The 20259-nt window shown below is 43.0% G+C and overlaps 1 protein-coding gene and 1 pseudogene across 2 annotated transcripts in view; one reads left to right on the top strand and one right to left on the bottom strand.

The window, feature by feature from the left end:
* Kcnd3 (potassium voltage-gated channel subfamily D member 3) overlaps positions 1-20259 on the top strand; it is a 209392-nt gene that overhangs the window by 57704 nt on the left and 131429 nt on the right. The gene's annotated exons all lie outside the window — the stretch shown is intronic.
* LOC100714443 (small ribosomal subunit protein eS1-like) lies at positions 15421-15739 on the bottom strand (annotated as a pseudogene).

Here is a 20259-nt window from a genome sequence, read left to right as displayed (position 1 = left end):
TCATCAGCCATGTGACTTTGGGCACATCGTTTGGCCACTTTGGGCCTTAGAGCTGGAAAATGGGGAGATAACGATAGTTTCTATTTCACAGAGGTATTGTGGCAAAATAGAAATACAGCACTAAACATAATAATCAACCTACAGTAAGTACCCAGATACTAACTGGTCTTTGCCTTTTGAGGGAAGATAAGTGAAGGAATGAAAAGAGATGCATATTTAGAAAAGAAAGGACAGAGTATGAGGAGCCCGGGCATTTTGCAGAGGGAACACTTCATAAAGCAGGTCAACGCTCAAGAATTAGAGCAAACTCCGTTCTTGACCAGGCTGAGGCTCCTGCATTTGGTGGGTGTGTGCCATTACAGTGTCAGTCAGAGTCCAAGGCAGAGTACAGAGGGGCTTCTGTGTTCCCCAGGCAGCTTCCTCCTGGAGTTTAAGGGAAAGCCAAGCACTAGCAGGCCTGGAGCTGCTGCAGGTCTGGCCGAGCCCAGCTGGTGGGCATGGGCGAGCCCCTTCTCCACTCTGGCCTCAGTTTCCTTTTTAGGAGTGAACAGGATGGACTCCCTAGGGCTTACTTCATGCCTTCCATGGGGCAGGCTCCTGTGAGGTGGCAAAGAGGTCATACTCAAGGGACACAGCCACCTGAATTTGAGTGCCAGACCTGCTACCTTCCAGCCAGATGACCATGGCTGAGTTACTTAATCATTGTGCCTCACATGCCTCTCCTCTCTCCCTCCTTGCCTTCCTTCTTCCCTCCTTCTCTCTCTCTCTCCCCCTTTTTCCCTTTCTTTCCCATTTTTCTTCCTTTTACTTCTTCCTTCCTTCCTTCCTTCTGAGACAGAGCTGCCTCAGCCTCCCAAAGTACTTGTAATCGCAAGTGTGCGCTGCCTTCTCTGGCTCACATGCCTCATCATTAATGATAGGTTGATCATGACATTCAAATGCCATAAAAGCTTTAATAGGATAAGTCACATAACTGCTCGATAAATGGTAGCTTGGTAGGATGGTCATGAAGTTCAGATTGCATATGAGTGCTTAAAAGTATACATAAGACACATAATAGTTTCTCAATAAATTGTGGCTGATACAATCTCGGCTGCTACAGCTATACTTATGCATCATAGAGTCAGGGGAGGGTGACCCACCCTAAACCACCTCCCACCTCAGTTGTGGGAGCTCTTATACCACAGGATCCACAAACTGTCGGGATGAATCATTTGGTATAGAATTTAAGTAAAATTTACTGCACAGTTACCCTGATACATCCTTAATAGTATGCATAATTGTTTCAGAGCTGCACAATAATTAGGCATAAATGGTAAGCTAGGCATGTAAATGGAAATAATTAGTGTATATAATAATTAGGCAAAGAAAGCATTTTGTGATCAGTGGGGAGGAAGCAGGCTACTAGAACTGGGTAAGAGGAGTATGAATAGGAAAGAATAACTAATAAAATGCCTCTGGATGCCCATCCTTTATCCCTTATGGGAAGACTGGTCACTTTTGCCAGTGACATCAGGGCCAGACTCCATTAGCCAACCTACCCCAATTTCCAGTGCCAGAGTCTGAAGCCACTTAGGCTTTCCTCCAACATTAGCTGTGACAAGAAGATACCAGTGGAGCACCAATGGGTGTGCCCATGTGCAAGGCAGAAAGACCCCCTCCCTCTGTTAGAGCAGCACCTGGCACACTGAAGCCCTCCACACATCTGTCGAAAGAGTGAACAGAATAACTGGAGTGCTTTTGGTGAGCTGCTCTCAGCTGAGAAGCAATGGGAGGAAGGGAAAAAGCCACCGGGGAGTGCAGCCAGCATTTGTAAGCATGCAGAACAAGGAGTCAGGGGGGCAGTTCTGGGACCAGGCTGATGGGGTTGCATTCCCTGTACCACTGGCTATTCTGTGCCTCAGTGTTCTACCCTGTACATTGGAAGCAACTAGACTGTGAGTTTGTGTAGTTAATACACATAAACTGCTTAGCCCTCTGCCGTGTACACAGTCAGTGCTAAATAAAGCCTTTTGATAGCCATTGTTGTGGACTTTTCTGTAAACATCTGGTGTCTTGTGAAGCTAATCATCTTGTTTCTCTGCAACTTAGCAGCAGAGAAAGGGGAGAGAGTGACAGAAGGCAGATTTGGGGGCGTTGGTTGAGAGGGAGGACAGGAGGCTTTGATGCCTCTCATTCATTCATTCACTAACTTGTTCCTTCCTTCAGTACACATTTATATTTACATTGTGCTTATTTACTTCTATGCCATGCCCTATTCTAGGAGCAAGGGATTCAATAGTGACTGTTGTAGTCAGCATTTATAAGGAAAACAATTACATATCGGACACATAATTCATAGTACTATTTATGATAGTCACCCACAGTCACATACAAGAAGTGCAGGAAATCTATGCACACACTAAAGACCCAAGGAAATCCAGCTGAGGGCCTGGATCCCACAGCAGTATCCTGCATGAGTCCAGCTGAAGACCTAGAGTCCATGACAGTGCCCGCCATGAGTCCACCTGGAGGCCTAGAGCCCACAACAATGACTCATGCAAGTCTGTTGCATGGATCTGTGTTGAGAAGGCCTGATGATCAGTGGTGGAAACAAAAAAATCTATGCCAACGGGGTGACGGATCTGTGCCAGTAGGTTGAGGGTTCTGCGCTGGAGCCAAGAAGTGATGCTCAAAAAATACCACAGCCATCCTCAGTGACAATGAGGTTCCAAGCTCCTCTGATGATGAGAACAGTCTCATTCATATCAGGAAGCCAGAGTGACAAGCTTCTCCTGGAGACTGAATAGCATACATCTTCCCCTCCAGAGTCAGGTAGCAATGCTCAAAGTAAGGACCAAAGCTCTCCTGAAGTAAACCGCAGCCATTCTCAGTGACAAGGTCCTAAGCTCCTCCAATGATAATGGCTGAGTTCATATCAAGGAAGCTAGCATGACAAGCTCCTCCAGGAGAGCAAATAGCTCCAAGCAACAACAATACTTAGTAGAACCCACAACGCCACTGTTCCTCTCCAGATCTCCTTTTGATGCTGGCGACAGATGGGCCATCCATGCTTAGCACCGTGCTGATTCAGTTCAACTAGTGGTTAAATTGACCACCAGTTTTTAACCCACCACAGTGACAAAGACAGGCAAGATCCTGCCTTGTTGGAGTTTACAGTTAATAAACTGTACAATATGTCACTTAGTAAGTGCTATGGAAAAAAATTAAGCGGGAAGGAGAAATAAGAACTGGGTGAGGGTAGAGAAAAACCACCTGGCCCAAGAAAGTACTAAAAGGTCACAAACTTCATACTCTGCAAATGCATGTGTGTGAATGCCGAACTTGTGACTTTTCTGTGGTGAAATCCAGCAGCCATCTTCTCCCTACTGCACATCCAGGTTAGCTCAGGAAATGCGTTAGACCACATTCCCATTGTTCTCAGGTAGAAAAACAAAAGTATGAAATGACCTGTCCTACATTACCTAACTAGGAATTAAATATTGACCAGATCACCTATTTAAGGCCAAGACAACACATTTGTAAGATGATAATATTTTGGAGGTGTTTATCAAAGAAAGACACTGCTAATTATATAACGTGTTTTCCACTTTTAAGTCAGATGTTCTTATGCCATTTCACAGATGAAGCAGCTGAGACTCAGGGAGAGATTTTCCAGTGTCACACATAAGATGTAGGTCTTCTAGTGTGAGACTCTAGAACCTTCCCTGTTAGCTCCTAAAACTCTTATTTGTAAAAAAAAAAAAAAAACAAAAAACAAAAAAAAACAAAAACTGTGCTGTTTCCAAAGTTGAGGAAATACTCAGTTTCCTCAAGGAGGAAATTGAGTATGATGCAGTAGGTAAGCACGCATTCTCAAAAGTTTTACAGTATTCCTGGAGTACGTATGAGCTGAGTGACTCTGGGCAAGTCCTGTACCTCTCAGTGCCTGATTCGACAATGGAAATAGTAATAGTGGTGTAAGGATTAAACAAGCTAACCATGCATCGTGCTTAGCACCAGCACTCCTTTGTCTGCTGTGTTATCAAAAATGCAGTAGTGACTCCCAGGACACAGGCGCTCCCTCTAGTGTCATAGCCAACTGACTAGTTAGAGGAGAGTTGTGTGGCGTACCTGGGATCCTCTGCTGTGCGGTCAGCTCCCTTTGGGTCAGTGGGCCCTCCTGCCTTCGCTTTCAACACCAGCATATGACTCAACTGCCTGGTTCAAAAGTGGCCTCATCCCCCAAAGAAGCTTGTCAACAGTATCAGGGCAGAGACCTTGTTTGCCACAGCTCTGGCTCAGCACATCCACGGTACCTGATAGGGTGTGAAGTCTTGGTTACTGAATACCAGTGCACACCAAAGCACCAACAAGGGCACAGGCAACACTAGCAGTGGAGAGCAGGACGGATAAGCCCCTTCTTTGCCCTGCCTGCTGTCCCTGCTGGTCAACTGACAACAGATGAAGAGAGCATTTGAGGTGAGTTCTAAAGCATCACCTGGACTTCTTATGCTGACTCCTTGATGTGGGGGGAGGGGGGGACCCAAGATGTGGAGACAAGCCAAAAAAACCCTTCAGCTCAAGACACCTGGCTGGTTCTGCAGATCCCTGTCACAGAAGTGCTCCATTGCAGGCTGGATGTACTTGCAGAGAGCAGACAACAGTGAGGAAAGAAGATGCCCTTGTCCCTCTCAGGGTCAGAGTCAAAAACAATATGTTTTTTCCTCCAGGGAAATTAAGAATCAGGTACAGTGAAGCCTGGGTCTTGAGGGAAGGTGGGTCAGGCTGCAACTTAAGTGTATCATTTCCTGAAATAGCCCAGGGCTGCAGCAACCCCAGCCTCTGCTCCTCCCAAACAAAGGCCATCCAGGGCCATCCCTGCCTCACCCCCCAAAGGTGCAGAAGTCCTGATAAGGATGCATTTTGTAAGTGCAAAAGGCCTTTGGGCACCCTGCTGGGATTATTCTGCCCAGCCATGCCTCTCAGCAGCCTGTGACTTGCCTTCCATGTGTGTGTGAACAGCCACAAAACATAAACTCCAGGGTCTAAAATGCAAACTAGATCTGTCTGTGCTGGCACAACAAAGCCCCTCTCTCTGCTACTTATAACTGAGTATTCTTCAGGGCCTGTGTTCCCCAGACTTTTCTGTCCCTGAGCACAAATTTATTGCTTCATATAATATTTTGTTCACACTACCGTAACTGATCATATACCCATAATCTCCCCTTCTAGGCTGTGGGGCTCGTGTAAGAATCTTCACTTCTTGTGCAGCCCCCATTCAGTGCCCAGCATGCAGGTGCTCGGCGGAGTCTGTGCAATGGATGTGAGTGTGACCAAGGGTGATGAGCATCCCCTCCTGGCCAGTGCCCACACTGGAGCCATCTGCTTATAACTGCTCATGTGCAAAGAAAAGCTTGTTGAGGGTTCTGCTGATGGTCCCTGTCCACGGGCATCCAGCCATGTCATTTGCCCAGTGGTAATACATCCCTGCATCCACTGCCCAACCTCCTCTATCCAGGGAACTGGAAATAATACTTCTGCTTTGGGTCGGAGGAATAAGATAAAGAGGAATTGTTTACTCTGTCATGTGTGGGGTCCATCCTGGCTACCAGCAATCTATACCCCAAGATGCTGTGCCTCCTTCCATTGAGGAGCTCAGAGCCTTGGAGGCCAGTTTTTTTCACTGCTACACAAACATGCAGGTTGCCTTAGCTAATAGCACAGAAATACATTTCTTATATGTTGCCCCTTATATGTATTACAATAGTAACGCAGAGATTAGAACCCTGAAGATGCCAGTGAAAAGGTCACACACACACACATTTCCTCCAGCATTCCAGACTGAGCCCTATCTAGGCTCCTGCATCCTGCATGGCTGTGTGTCATAGTCCTGAGCCCAGGAGCCCTAGTGGGATGCTGCCCACCATGAGCTAGGGACATGAAGATAGGCTGTGTGAAGCAGGTGGGACACAGCAGAGCCAGGTCCTCCATGGAGTGAATGTGCCTGCTCCTCTCTGCCAAGTTGGCTCTCAAACTGAGAGTGGACTAGAGTCCAGAGAATCTAGGAAGGATGTTCCTTGACTCTTGAGATTGCTGAGCTATATATAAGATATCTCAGGGACCATAAATTTCAACCCCTTCATTTTGCTAATGGGGAAATTAAGGGAGGTCAGGCATTTTACTCATGGTCACATAGCTAATGAGGACATAGCTGATGTGGGACCAGACCTCAGGACTGATGATCCATTGTGCACTAAAATCCTGCAGTGATGGTCAGGCCTGAGTGTGTGTGCCTGGTTCACCTTCAGCTATGAGCCTTAAGGGTAGGTCATTGTTAAAACAGAGGAGGCTCCCAGTAGACCTTTATTGGATAGTTACATAGTCTACCTCAGTACTTAGCGTTAGTTGGTTCTGGGTGGTGTGATGAGTACCAAAATGACAAGTACACACAGTTTTGGCTTGAAAGAGTAGCAAGTCTTGAGGCAATAGATACTGACAAGTTCTAGTTTGCACATTGAATACTAAACAAACTACAGTAAGAGGTCAAAATTTACATGTCAAAATTCAAGTACCAAATTTGATGAGTTTTGAAATAGTCAAGTACCAAGGTATAACTATATTGCTGTCTCACAGAATTTTTACAATTACTATATAAAACAGGGATTACTCTTGTGTAGGTGAAGAAACTGGCTTAGAGAGACCAAGTAACTTGCCTCATCTGCACAGCTACTATCTACGAAACACAGAGCTCAAATTCAGATCTGACTTCACAATCAAAGTGTATGTAGCAAGGTCTTAGTATGCTTCCTATAAGCCAGGCATTGTTTCAAGTCCCTAAATATTAATTCAATTAATTTTCTTAACAATCTAAAACATGAATGTTTTGTTATTATCTTGACTTAAAGGGATGAACATTAGGCACAGGGAGCTGTGTTTCTCCTGAAATCATGCAGCCAAACAAGAAGAGTGCCAACATTCGAACCTAGATTTCTGACTCAGAAGAACTCACCCTTGCTTCTATACTGCACTTGGCAAGCATCTGTTGAATGAATAAATGAAAGCACAGGAGTAATTTCTGATGTGTTTTCTACGGTGCTTATATCACCCAGCATGACGACAGCCCCACTGAGCTGTGCTGGAACTGGTTGGAATCCCAATTCTACCTTGAATTCAAGGCAGAGACTGGAGGCAGCTCCTAAAGTCTCCTCCCTTTCCTGCTGCCATGGCCACCCAGCTTATGAATTAAAGATGCTGCCTGTGGCCATGGGTACATAACAGCCTCACCTCTCTTGTGTTCATCTTGGACAAATTAAGCCCACCTGGAAGCACTCCTGCACGTTAACACATCAAGCAGGAATGTCTCAGAGCAAGCTTTCCCGCTGTCTTGAGGGAAGAACACTCATATGAGGCTTTGGCAGTAGCAGCAGCAGCTACATTTCTTTTAAATCATTGTCTGCTCATCTGCATTTCCCTATTATTGCTAGCATGCTAATGCCTTGTATTTAGGCATTATCACATGACTTCCCCAGATTCTTGGATCCCTGTTTTATCCTGTTGATCTTCCTAGCATCTCTGGGGAAGGCAAGGCCAGAATACATCTTTCAGTGCAGCAGGGGAAGTTAGTTATGAAAAGCAGCAGGAACTCCTCCTATCCAAACCCTTGAAGAAGTCAGGTACCAAAAAGGAAAGTGTCACTGGAAACAGTTCAGAGACTTGTTCACTGAACGTTTTACTCTGCCACTAATTAGCTCTGTAAACTTGGACAAGTTACTCATCCTCTCTGTAAAATCCCCTCAGTAAAATGAAAAGTTAGGACCTAGTCAGTTTCTGATTTAAGATGCAGTAGATGAAGATGGTTAGGAGCCCTTTATTCAGAAACCTGTATCACATTACAGTGTGAGCCTAGACAATGTGGTATGTGGGCTTATATCAAAATCCAAGTTCAAACTTAGGAAATAGAAATCACTCCGTTCTCCTCTTTTAAAACAGAGGAAACTCAATGCAGAGAAATGGTAAACAGATGATGGAATAGCTGGAAACCAGATTAGGGGTAGGGAGAGTAACTAGAGATTAGCAGAAAGCACTGCTCCCAGGGAGGCTGTATTACAGGACCCCTCAACTCAGGGTCTGCCAGAAAAGCATGTATTGTGGCCCATCTGGAGGCAAATACACACAGCAGAGAAGGAAGAGGGAAAATTCTGGCCTCTCCTTTCTCCTGCCTCCCATCTTCTGCCAGTGCCTCCCACACTGAGTTTAGCTGGAAGTCAGCTGATGCAGGAAGAGAGCCTGGACCATCATCTGCCTGAGTTTCCTCGTCTGTGAAATAGGGATGGCAGCACTGTCCCGTGGAGCTCTTTGATAATGTGTGTGATGTTCTAATGTACCTATATTGATAGCATAGGATTACTAATTTTGAAATGATTTGCAAGACTAAGGGTTTCTTCCAAAGAGACTCTGACTGCAGCTGGTTGTTTCCCAACCTTTTTTGCTTGTCCTTCTGTTCATTCTTCTCCTTGCATTTGACACTTCCTTCAGCTCTCCTATTCCCTGCCTTATCTTGGCTCTGGCTAATGAGCTCTAAGTATCAAGGGTGACTTTGGGCTGAACTGTTTGCATATCTTATTTCTTTCAGGCACTGATCATCTTGCTTGCTCTCTCTGTCCTCCTAGCCTGCTCTGCGTCCTGGATGGCATTACAAGTGCTTCCTTGTTGCCTAGGGTCCAGTTGAACTCAGCCAGTGGGGGGCACTGTCAGGAGTCTGGAGGATATGAAGCCTGGAGGAAGCCAGGTCTATTTTCCTCTGTTGCTCCCAAATCTGAGCATAAGGAGAATTCCTTCCAGGCAGCCCCTCAGTCCCTGTTCCCATTCTCCCTGATCCCACCTCTGTCTCTTCAGACTTAGGCATGGTCACAGCTTCCTGCCACTGCTTCTCTTTGGGCACCTTTGTACCCCTTCTTGGCCTTTTGTACCTGCCCCCACCTCTGTAAATGATCCTTCCCACCCAGTCTCACATCAGAGGGTGTCTGGTACCTGCCTACCCTGACTCTAGTTTGAGGGAGTACTGTGTTAGAAGGGATATTGTGTCTTAGTGAAGGGGACTTTATGCTGTAGGCCAGTGGAAAGCAAGTCCAGCTACTCTTTCCTCAGCTGTAATCTTGTACAAATTACTCAGGTTCTCCAAGCTGCTTTCCTTAATTGGTTAACAGTAAGAAAAACAGTAAGATGATAGAACAATCCCTACTTTAGCAAGTGTGGTGAACACCTATAGTCCCAACTATTTTGTAAGTCTGAGTCAGAAGCATTGCAAGTTTGAGACCAAGTTAGGGAGACCTATCTCAAAATACAAAAAGAGCCCAGCTCTGTGGTACAAAATTTACCAGCTATGTTCAAAAACCCAGTGCCACCAAAAAAAAATCCCTACTTTATGGGATCATTGAGGGAACTGAATGAAAAACAAATGAGGTAGTTTGTGATAGCTTAGTAGAGTGGCTAGTGGGTATTAGAAGGCATGTTACCCTGCCCTCAACACAAATACCCTTTTTAAAGCTGTGGACCTGTCTCTTTCCTCTTTGGAATCCTCATGCTGATACACCACCCAGCACAGAACCTGGCAGAGTCAACACTCAACATGCAGGGATTGGAGGATGGAGGAGCTGTGTTAGGAAAGCACTTCTCAGAGTCTCCATCCTGAGGCCAGGAGCAGATTTGGGTCAAAATAAGAGGTGTCACAGACACTGTTCGGTCCCAGATCAAGAGAGGATCCTGAGGTAGGAAGGTCATAGTTGCCCCATTGTGGTCATAAAGGAGGAAGGAGCTGGTTGCTTGAGGATTCCTAGTCCCATGCAGAGGGATGGGTGGCCTGACTAGGAGTGGACATTTGCTGGGAGTATAGAGTGGCAGAGGACATGGTAGATGGACAAGGAAGGAAGTGGGAGAAGCCAGAGTAGCTTCATCCCAGCAGAACACACTAGCCTCAGGTGGGACCCACCATGGGTCTCCAATTGCCCCTCCAGCTCACACTTGGCCTGAGGTGTTCAGCAACAAGAGACTGTTTCAGAAACAGGGGTGGGAAGAGGAGGAAGCGCCCAGCACTGGGAGGCTCGAGTGCTGCCAAGCAAGCTGGTACTGGAATTATTTGCAGTCCATATGCCAATTTGCTTTGTCATTGCCTGGCTATTTTTAGAAGCCTCTAGCGTATCTAGGAAACCAGAATCTGTTGACTGTGTTTCTTCAGTGCAGGGAGTGTGATTATTTCCCAGAGATGCTGAAGGAATGTGTGAGGTCAGGCTATGGGAAGATGACCTCTCCCCTCTGGGTCAGGACTTATGTGCAGGTAGCACCCATGTGGCTGCATTCCCTGCCCTCCCAAAGGGCACATACTGCCCTTGTTGGTTCCAAGTCCAGGGTCTTGACCTTTCCCAGGTGGAATATTGGCAGAGAGCCGGAGCCTCCATTTTGGCAACCACTGGAGGGTCCAGATGTGGTTCCCCTCCCACATGTTCCTCAGAATATCAGGTGGGGTTTGTCCAGCAGCCTCAGGAAACAGTTGTCCTTTGTTCCCTGTTTCTAAGGAAAAGTGAGAAGTAGTGGGAAAGGGGATGGTGTTATGATAATTCAAACTCCTAATGAGAGCCTTGGAATATTCCCCATCCTCCATCCATCCATCCCAGCTCTTTCAAAGGCAGTGTTAATTTGTCCTGACACTGCCCGGGGCCCAGAGGAGAAGGAAACACCTATTTCAAATCAGTTCAAGTACTGACAGTCCAAAGATCCCATCTCACGGAGGAGTTGGGGAATGATGCCAGCTTTGCTCAGTTAATCCTTTGGTAAGACCAATATTCCAGCACAGGTTTGAGTAGAAAAATTTTAAATTGTGATATTTTTATATTTGATAATGTGTAAAATTGCCTAATCTGCTTTTGGGACATCATCCAATTTGGATTAGGGCCACTTTGGTAAGAGACAAAATAAGGTACTTTTAATAAAATCCAAGCTCTTTGATGGCTTTCCAGGTCTTCTCGATGAGACTCTGCCTCTTTTCTTACCCTATCTTACACCATGTACTCAGGGCTTCAGCCCCTCTGGCATTCTTTGTAATATCTGGGCATGCAAGGCTCATGCCCGTCTTGGTCTCTTTGCACCAGCTGTTGCTTTTGCTCCCCCAAGATCTTCACAGAGTTTGTTATCATTCAGGTCTCAGATGAATGTCACATCCTTGGACACCTTTGAACACCATGCCTGAAGTCAGCCTGTACTTAGCACAAAAATGTTATCTGCATTTCTCTTACTTAATTCATTTGTTTGTTTGCTTAACTCTGTCTCCCTCATCTAGAATGTCAGTATGTCAAGGCCTAGTGTACTTCTCTTGTTTACTGCCACATCCCCTTGCAGCTAAACAGTGCCTGGCACTACTGGGAGTTCAGTAGAGAAGGTAAGCTCCATGGGAGCAAGGACCTTGTACATCCAGTTTATCAATGTACTCCAGGGCCAGGCATGTACATAGTAAGTGCTCGAGAGAGTTCTGCTAATGAATGAAGAGAACCTCGTAGTCAGAAGATGCCCTGAGCTTCAGCTCTGGGGCTAGTGCAGCTCAGCAGCCTCTCCTGTCATGCGATCCTATCATCTCTTTTGCCATCCCATGGCAGGTCCTCTCTTTGCCCTTCCTCAGTCACCTCTCTCTCACAGTGCCACTGCACACATTTAAAATGGGAGAATCCTTGTGACATTTAGCAGCACAACTTTGAGGGTATAATGTATACACAGAAAAACAATATGGCTCAGAAATCTACCTCATCATTTATCTCTCTGCTTATCATTCCCTGTCTCCAGCCTTGGAAAGTACTTTGAGAAACAAAAGTTCCTTTGAGAAACAAAAGAAATTAAGTTTTTTTGTTATTTCTTTTATCTGGGCACCATCCAGTACCTCAGTTTCATGTTCGAACTACTTTACCCACTGTTCCTTGATGATCTCAGTGGCAGCTTTCCTTTGCCCTTCTTCAAATCCTGGGCTTCCCCGCCACTTCCTGCCAAGCACTGTGTGCTCAACCCTATCCCAGTCTCAATATAACATATGGAAAGAATCTGTGGGCTTCTTGCTCCCCACAAGGCTGTGAACTCGTTAGTGGTGGAGATATGTCTTCTATCTCTGTCTCTCCAGGACTTAGCACAGTACCTGTAAGTCTTCAATACCTTCTGCAAAAACTCCCCAAGCTCCATTTCCATTTTTCCATTTAAACTCTGTTTTTCTAAAAGTTTCCAAGTCATTGCCCAGCACTTCTCCTACACTCCCCTAAATTACAGTTTGCTCAGATCTCCCTGTTTTAGGCTTCATTGTCCTTGCAGATAATTGCTAGCATCAACACTAGCATTTGTACAGTACTTGACAGTTTATAAAATGATCTTCATGTACATGATCATTTCACTAGACATAGGCCACTTACATTTCCTCTGGCCTCCATTCAGATTGGTGTTTCTGGGTACACATTTACTGGCACTGATTATGTGCTATGATTGAATTGGGGTATTTTATATTGCAATCTTGTAGAAACTTTATTGTGCAGACCTGCCAAATATGCAAGCTGGACATCACTACAAAAGAGGGAATCAAATCCCAGGAGTCCCCTATCCTTAGTACCTCAGACTACCACCCACATTCAAGGCCCATTTGTGCTCTGGACTGGCTTTGTCATGAATATGCCCACCCAGATTTGCGAAAATTCAAGTTCCCCTGCTGAATCAGGGAGCACTGTGCTGACTTGTCAGGAAAGAGGAAGGATGGTACAGCGGGAAGTGCTGTGGTCTGGGGTGGAGACCTCAGCTCAAGTCCTATCTCCTTGGAATGGACATAATTCTGCTTTCCCAGTTCTTTCTCAAGACCATTAAAGGATTGGATTTTGTGTCCCAGAGGACTTGTGAGGGTAAATTCAAATGTGAAGGTTCATTTATTTCCGGTCCTATAGGAGCCTCCTCCATCCCCATATGAGTGTGAGCATCAGTTGCCTCAGAAACAAGCAGACATGTTTCTCACAACTCCCTCTTCCAACCAGTCTAGACACGCATTGCATGGTCTCTGTGCTGTCATCATTTGAATCAGTAAAAATTGTGAATGTTTGCTGAGCATTTACTAGGTGCCAAGAACTATTCTAAGCACTCTACATGCTTGTAGTCCAATCTTTGTAATGCAATCAGTGGAACGTCCCTAGAAATGTATACTGCTACATAGGCAAGCAGAGTGTCTACAAATAAAGGTGGTGTTCTTCTATAGTGTCAGTGTATATGCTTTTAATTTGATTGTCTTATTGTACCAGCTAGGACATTGAGTACAATATTGAATAAATTGTTGAGTGGAAATGGTGAAAGCAGACACTACGATAGCAGACCATTAAGAATGTTGTTAGCACTGGGCCAGGTGATACATGCTTGTAGTCCCAGCACTTGGGATACTGAGGCAAGAGGATTGCCACAAGTTCAAGACCAGGCTACACAGTGAATTACATGTCATCTCAAAGACAAACAAACAAACAAAAGAATGATGTTAGCTACAGGTTTTTGAAGATGCCTTTTTTCTAGTTAAGAAGGTTTGCTGACAGGTGTTTGTTGTTTTATTTTTAATCATAAGCATCATATTTTGCTATTGAAATGATCATATGGGCTTCTTTTTTAGTCCATTGATATAGTGAATTGCACTAAAAATTTATATAGTTGTACTATTATTTCTTGCCTTAAAAGTTTGGTAGAATTTATTAGTGAAGCTATCACTATGTGAAATTCTATCGTGAAAAGGTTTTCAAGGAGCAGTGCAATTTATTTAATAGATATAAAGATATTCTGGTTGTTTCTCCTTGAATGAATTTTGGAAATCTGGTATTTAGTGTTTTTCAAGGAATTTCTTCACTTCATCTAGATTTTCAAACTTACAGGCATGATGTTCTTGGTAATTCGCACCCTATAGCGGATTGGACCCCACAGCCGCCTCACAGTGCCCCAGCCCTCTCACATTTTTTAAGTGTTTAGAAACTGTAGTGAAACTCAGCCTGTTAAATTTGATACTGTGATTTTGTCTTTCCTGATACACCTGAAAATTTTCAATTTTACTCAACTTTTTAAGGAAAGAACTTTGGGTTTTACGGAATTTCTTTGTTTTTGTGATTTCTGTTTTATTGATCTTTGTATATATTTTTTCTTTCTGCTGACTTTGGCTTTATGTAATTATGTTACTAGTTTCTGAAGATAGAATCTTAGATCATTTTTTTGACTTTTCTTTTTTATTTAATGCTATAAATATTTGTCTAAATATTGCTTTAAGTTCATTTTTTCTGTCCAAAGTTTTTAATTCCCTTTGTGGTTTTTTTCTTTAACTCGAGTTATTTAGAAATGTATTATTTATTTTCCTAATCTTTGAGAACTCAGCATGTATCCTTTTTATTTCTAGTTTAGTTCTACAATCAAAGATTGTATGGTTTTATTCTGGCACAATAAATTACCAGTTTTGCAGCCTAGAATATGATTCATCTTGATGACTTATAGGGATCTGAAGATAATGCAGATTGTACTGTTGTTGGCTAGAGTATTCTGATTATGCAGTTAAGTCAAAATTGTTGGTGGCATTACAACCCTGTTGATCTTCAGTCTACTTTATCAGTTACTGAGAGAATGTTCATTTCCAACTCTGGCTGTGGTTGTCATTTCTCTTTTCATTATGTTTTTTGTATTTTGAAGCTCTATTTATAACTGTGTATGTCTTGGGGGTCATTATATCATTTTGATGAATCAACCCTTTAATTTTATTATAAAATATTTTTTTATTCCTAGTAATATTCCTTTCTCTAAAGTCTACTTTGTCTGACATAGTCACTGTAGTTTTGTTTTGATCAGTATCTTCTTGGCATATCTATTATCGTTCTTTTACTTTTCTTAAAAAGGACCTTTTAAGTCACAAATAGGATTTTATTTATTACTATTAAAAATGTGGATTTTAAACAGATTCTTGGACTGGTAGTTTGTATCCATCAGCACATTCAACTTTAGCTCTAGTCTCATCCCCAGTAGCTTTTCCAGAGCTACCGCCTTCACCATGAAGCTCCATGAGTTTCCCCAGTTCAAACTTGGGCTTCTTCAGCACTCTGACTTTTCTGTCAAAGACAGCATGAAGAGGATAAATAGAATGGAGAGCCTTTTCTATGTCTTTCCCAAGGCTGTCTGGAATCAGTTTATTGACCACTTCCTTAAGTCATTTGTCTGCACCTCTCAGGTCGTGATTTCCATCATCTTCTTCTGGATTTGGCGGATTTGTTGGTGCCGAGTGTAACAGGTCTTCCGCATCTGATTTTGCATTTTTAGTAAACTCAACACAGAACAAATGAAGCAAATAACCATTGGTTGTCTTGACATCAGCATGAGCTTTGATCATGGTCTGCCGTTTTTTGGCCGTGAAACACACTTTGTCACGGTGAGATCCACGCCATGGAGGTTAGTCATGCAGGCAGCTTTTGCCCTGAGCATTTGAATTTCCTAAAGGCAACTGCATCATTCTGCAGATCAGCAAGGCTGACTTCAAACACATGACCTTTGCGCCACTAAGATGCAATTTTGGTTCCTTGAGTTCTAGTGACTAGTGTTTTCCCAGTATCTCTTACGCTGAACATAGCCAGTGCCCTCACATCATACCAGTCTTTTTTTAGAAAATGGATCAACCCACTTTGTTCTTGGCTCCCTTTTGGCCACCTTTTGTAAGGTGCTTGTTCTTGCCTACTGCCATGGTGCTACTCAGAGAGCCAAAAGGCAAAAGGACTTTTCAAAGAGTATTTCTTATAAAGGATGTTTTTTATTTTATAAGTGTCCCATGTATACCTTTCTGTTTTATTTTGTATTGAACATTTTTTATGTCCCTTGTTGGCTTATTAGCCATATTGCTGTGCTTTATTTTGTAGTGCTTTGCTGTGTGGATATATATATATATATATATATATATATATATATATATATCTTCAAATAATATGCTACTTGGTATATAATATACAAAATCTTATATATTGTATTTTCTAGGCTTGGTCTTTGTATATAGTTGTTGTATATTTCACTTTGTATTTTATTAATCCCACAGCACAGTTCGCATTAGTCAACATTTTAAAGAGATTTCAAAAATGAGTAAAAATGTATTTCAGTTTACCCATATATCTGCTCTTCCTGGTTCTATTCATTCCTTTGTGCAGATCCAAATTTCAATCTAATATCATTTTTCTTTTTTATGTCAATCTAGTATCATTTTTCTTTTCTATGGAGTTTTTTCTGTAACATTTCTTGTGGGCAGGTCTAGTGACAAATTATGTCAGCTTTAATCAGAAAAAGTATCCTGCTTTCATTTTTAAATGATATAGAATTCTAGGTTGACAGTTTCCTTTTCAGTGCTTCGCACTATTGTTGTCTTCTGGTTTGCATAATTTATGACATGCTGTCTACCCTCTTGCCTTGATTTTTTTATCTGTAATATTCTTTTTCCACTAACTGCTTTGAAGATTTTTCTTTTTATCAGTGGTTTTTAGAACTTTGTTTATAATGTGCCTTCATGTGGTTTACTCTGTGTTTATTCTGAGTTTCTTGAATCAACAGATTTATAGATTTCAGCAATTCTGATCAGTTTTTACTATTTCTTCAAAAATTTTTTCTGTGTTCCTTTTATTTGTGGGATTCCAATTACATATAGGTTAGATCACTTGTTAATGTCCTATCAGTAACCAATGCTGTATTCTTTCCTGGTTTTCAGTCTTTTTTGTCTCTTTGCTTTATTCTATTGCCATTTCTTCAAATTGGCTGATTCTTCTGTTGTGTCTGATATAATGATAATCTCACTTACTATATTTTTACCTCAGTTATTGTATTTTTTTTATTTTTGGAAATTTCAGTTGGATTCTTTTTCTTTCATTTCTGTCTCATGTTCCTCTGTTCCTCTAGATTCTTGAGCATCTGTGTTATGTGGTAATATTCTTATATGCTACCTCTCTTATCTGTGTCATTCCTGGGTCATTTTCTATAGGTTGATTTTTCTTCTGGTTATTGATTTCTTTCCTTTTCACATACCTTGTTATTTTTTCATTAGATGATAGGTAGAGAGTGACTTTTACTTTGTTGGGTGCTGATTTCTTCCTTTTGTATTTCTCTACAGGTTATTAAGCTTTGTCGGATTGAGTCTTACAAGGCCTGAGTAGAGAATCTGGAGCCATTTTTTCTGTAGGGCTAATTTCTTCAAGGCTAGTTTAGTTGTATTACTAAGATGGTAACTTTCTGAGCCTTTATGATACTTATTACAAGGTTTGTCCTCTTTGGCTTGTGGGAACATAAACTTCCAGCTCTATAGGCTTGTCCAAGGTACAAGGTTCTGGAAATTGTTTGACCTTCTGCTTTGTAGTGATTCTCCAGCCTCATGGAATATTATTCCTTGTGTCTGTGAATTAATATCTAACCAAATATGTGAGGAGATCCCTTTCAGATCTCCAGTGGCTCTTTCTGGTAATTTGTCCTGAATAGTCTAGCTACCTCAGTTTTCTTGAATTCTAAGAATTCTATGACCTATTCAGGTTCTTCTTTCCTTGCTGAGTTGGAAATTGAATCACAGCAGTAGAATGAGAAAACTGTGGAGATTACCTTGTACAATTCCTCTGTCAGGGATCATAATCCTATACTGCCCATTGTCCAGAAAGAAAATACTTCTTTCATATTTTTATGTTTTTAGGTATTTAAAAAAGCAAGGTAAAGTCAATCCCTGTCACTCTATCATAGCAGTATGTAATTTCATTCTCTATTTTAAAATGAAGAAACAGAGGCACAAAAAGATTAAGCAATATGTAACATTATTTGTAAATGGTAGGGTCCACATTTGAGGCCTGGTCAGCATTCTCCACTGAACTATCAGTTCCTTAAGGCCTATGACCTTGCCAGCCTTGTTCACTGCTGTTTACTAGGCACCTGGCACAGCACCCTACCTGTGCTACACCTGTGGAGTTGGGACGCAATAAATATTGAATGAATGATGACCAATCTGGAACTACATGGAGTTCTGCCCAGGAAAAACGAGGCACTCAGTCTTTCTTATCCCACACCCAAATTGCCGTTAGGTTTTTGTAGTCCTACCTGAATGACACACGTGATTAGGTGATTAGCACGTCACAAGATCTCTGGGCCCCAGCAAACACTTCTTTATGTACTCTTCCACATACTGTGCAGCACCCCTGTGTGTAAGCAGCAGCTGCTGCTTTCTAATACCAAATCTGTTGTCTGGCTCCCACATTGAAACGTATCATTTTAATCATGTACTTTCAAGCCAGGAAGCCAATTTGCATTACAAAAGTCAAATTCCTTTCCCTGGTGACAGGCATGCAAAAGACTTGGCTTCCTTTTCACTTTTGTCCAGGATGTAAGGTTCTGGACATGTAGGAGCCTATCTTAACCTGAGTCGGGGCTACAAAAAAAAAGCAAAAAGGGTCTTCTGGCACAGCATACCTCTTTCCCAACCTCTCTGCACCATCCTCTACGTTCTTTGGAATGGTGGAAAAAAGGGAGCCAGAAGTCCCTCCCAGTGGCGCCCTAATCCAGAACCATAGCTCTGTTTCAGATGGTGCCAGAGCAGTTGATTGAAAATTATATGCCTGTTTCCACATCTGCATAATTTTGCATATTTATTTAATGGTCAAATAAACTCATTTGGAATCTCTCATTGCTTTTCTTTCCTTTCTGCTTTTGACATGTCATCTAGTTCTGGCTCAGTCTTGAAAAATGACCAGTTCTCATCTCTGTTTCTCCAAGGGAAATAGGCTCTTTTCAGGAGGCTTTTAGTGCCATTCCGATCTGGCCTCCCAGAATTCTCTTCTTTGCCCCACAACCCAGGCACTGTGGCCCGGGCAATGTTCTGGTCATCTGAGACGTGTTCCTGGCTAGGCTGTCAAAGGAGTGGAAGGGGTGAGGCGTAGTTACTTGTCAGGAATATTTCAAGTGGACAGGTTGTTGTGCTGCCCTGCAGATGAGTTTCTCCCTGGGGACTAAGCTGCTGTCACTGTGGGTAATTGGATTCCTGCTCCCCAGCAGGACAGGCACTGGTAACCTTTAGGATTAATTACTCCAGTGGACCTCAGCTGTCTACTCTGGCTAGCTGTTCTTCCTACTTTTGATCAGAAATCCCCAGGAGCTTGGTGTCAAGTACTGGGTATAGGACAGGAGTCAGCCAGACACTTCTTGATCTGAGATAACTGCCCATGTATGCCCGCAGGCCCCAAAGATGGTGCTATGCCTCACCTCCCAAACCCATTCCATGTGTAACCCTCCTGGTGGGGGAAAGAGAGTCTTCAGTCAATGGTTGTATGAAGTCAAGACCATTCTAAAAAAAAGCTTGAGACTGCTCCTCCCCCAGGTACTCCAACAGAATGTCACCTATCTTGAAAGATAAACAGTGTGGGAGTCTCTTATAGCAAAAACAAAACTACCTCTGTGGCTCTGAGGCCACTGAAAATGCATTCCTGCTGTGTTCTTGCACCAGAATATAGGACCTATATGGGGAGCCATTGCATGGCACCATCCTTGACAGCACAGAGGGTCTGTAATAGCAGTGGCTGGCGTCTGTTGAATACTCACCCTGAGCAAGCACTTCACTGCATTTAGTCCCAACAGCACTATACAGGGTATGCTGATATGATCCCTGTGTCTTAAATAAGATGACCTGAGAGCTGCTTATAGGGAGAGCTTTCAAAACAGTGTTTCCCTAATGTCTTTGGAGGTCTTGATAATGGGTCTTTTCTATTTCTACTCTGAGGACAGGAAGGGGAGATAACCATGATGACTCTAGATTCTGTAATTTGGGGCTTCTCTTGGCATAGGGAAAAATTAGTCCCTGTGTCTACTTCAGGTCAATTACATGACAGTTGCGACCTTACAAGGCCTTTTGCTTTCTATGCAGTCATTTGCTATGTGTATATATCTCCTTTCTCATTCTGTTCAATAATCCTGATCATTCTAATCAATATCAATAGTCTTCATATACATGTTAACATTGACTAATGCCCTGTCTCTTTGTCCCTTGGTCAGACTGGAAGGAAGCTATGACTGTGTCCCACTATCAAGGTCCTCCTACACTACCCTGCATTCCACACAGCTCTAGTAATTGGCAATGAGCAGTATGCCATGATGAGACTTTCCTGGAAAGCCTGATTGGCCACTCATCTGTTTCCGCTGCCAACTCCCCACCCCCAGGTGGCAGTGGGTGTTGCCATGAATGTAATGGGAAGCAATCAC

The sequence above is a fragment of the Cavia porcellus genome, unplaced genomic scaffold, assembly GCF_034190915.1.
Source record: "Cavia porcellus strain 051 isolate PalLab524CR breed Dunkin Hartley unplaced genomic scaffold, mCavPor4.1 scaffold_1, whole genome shotgun sequence".
Taxonomy (NCBI): domain Eukaryota; kingdom Metazoa; phylum Chordata; class Mammalia; order Rodentia; family Caviidae; genus Cavia; species Cavia porcellus.
Note: the sequence above shows the minus strand (reverse complement) of the source record. Positions and strands in the feature narration are given on the sequence as shown.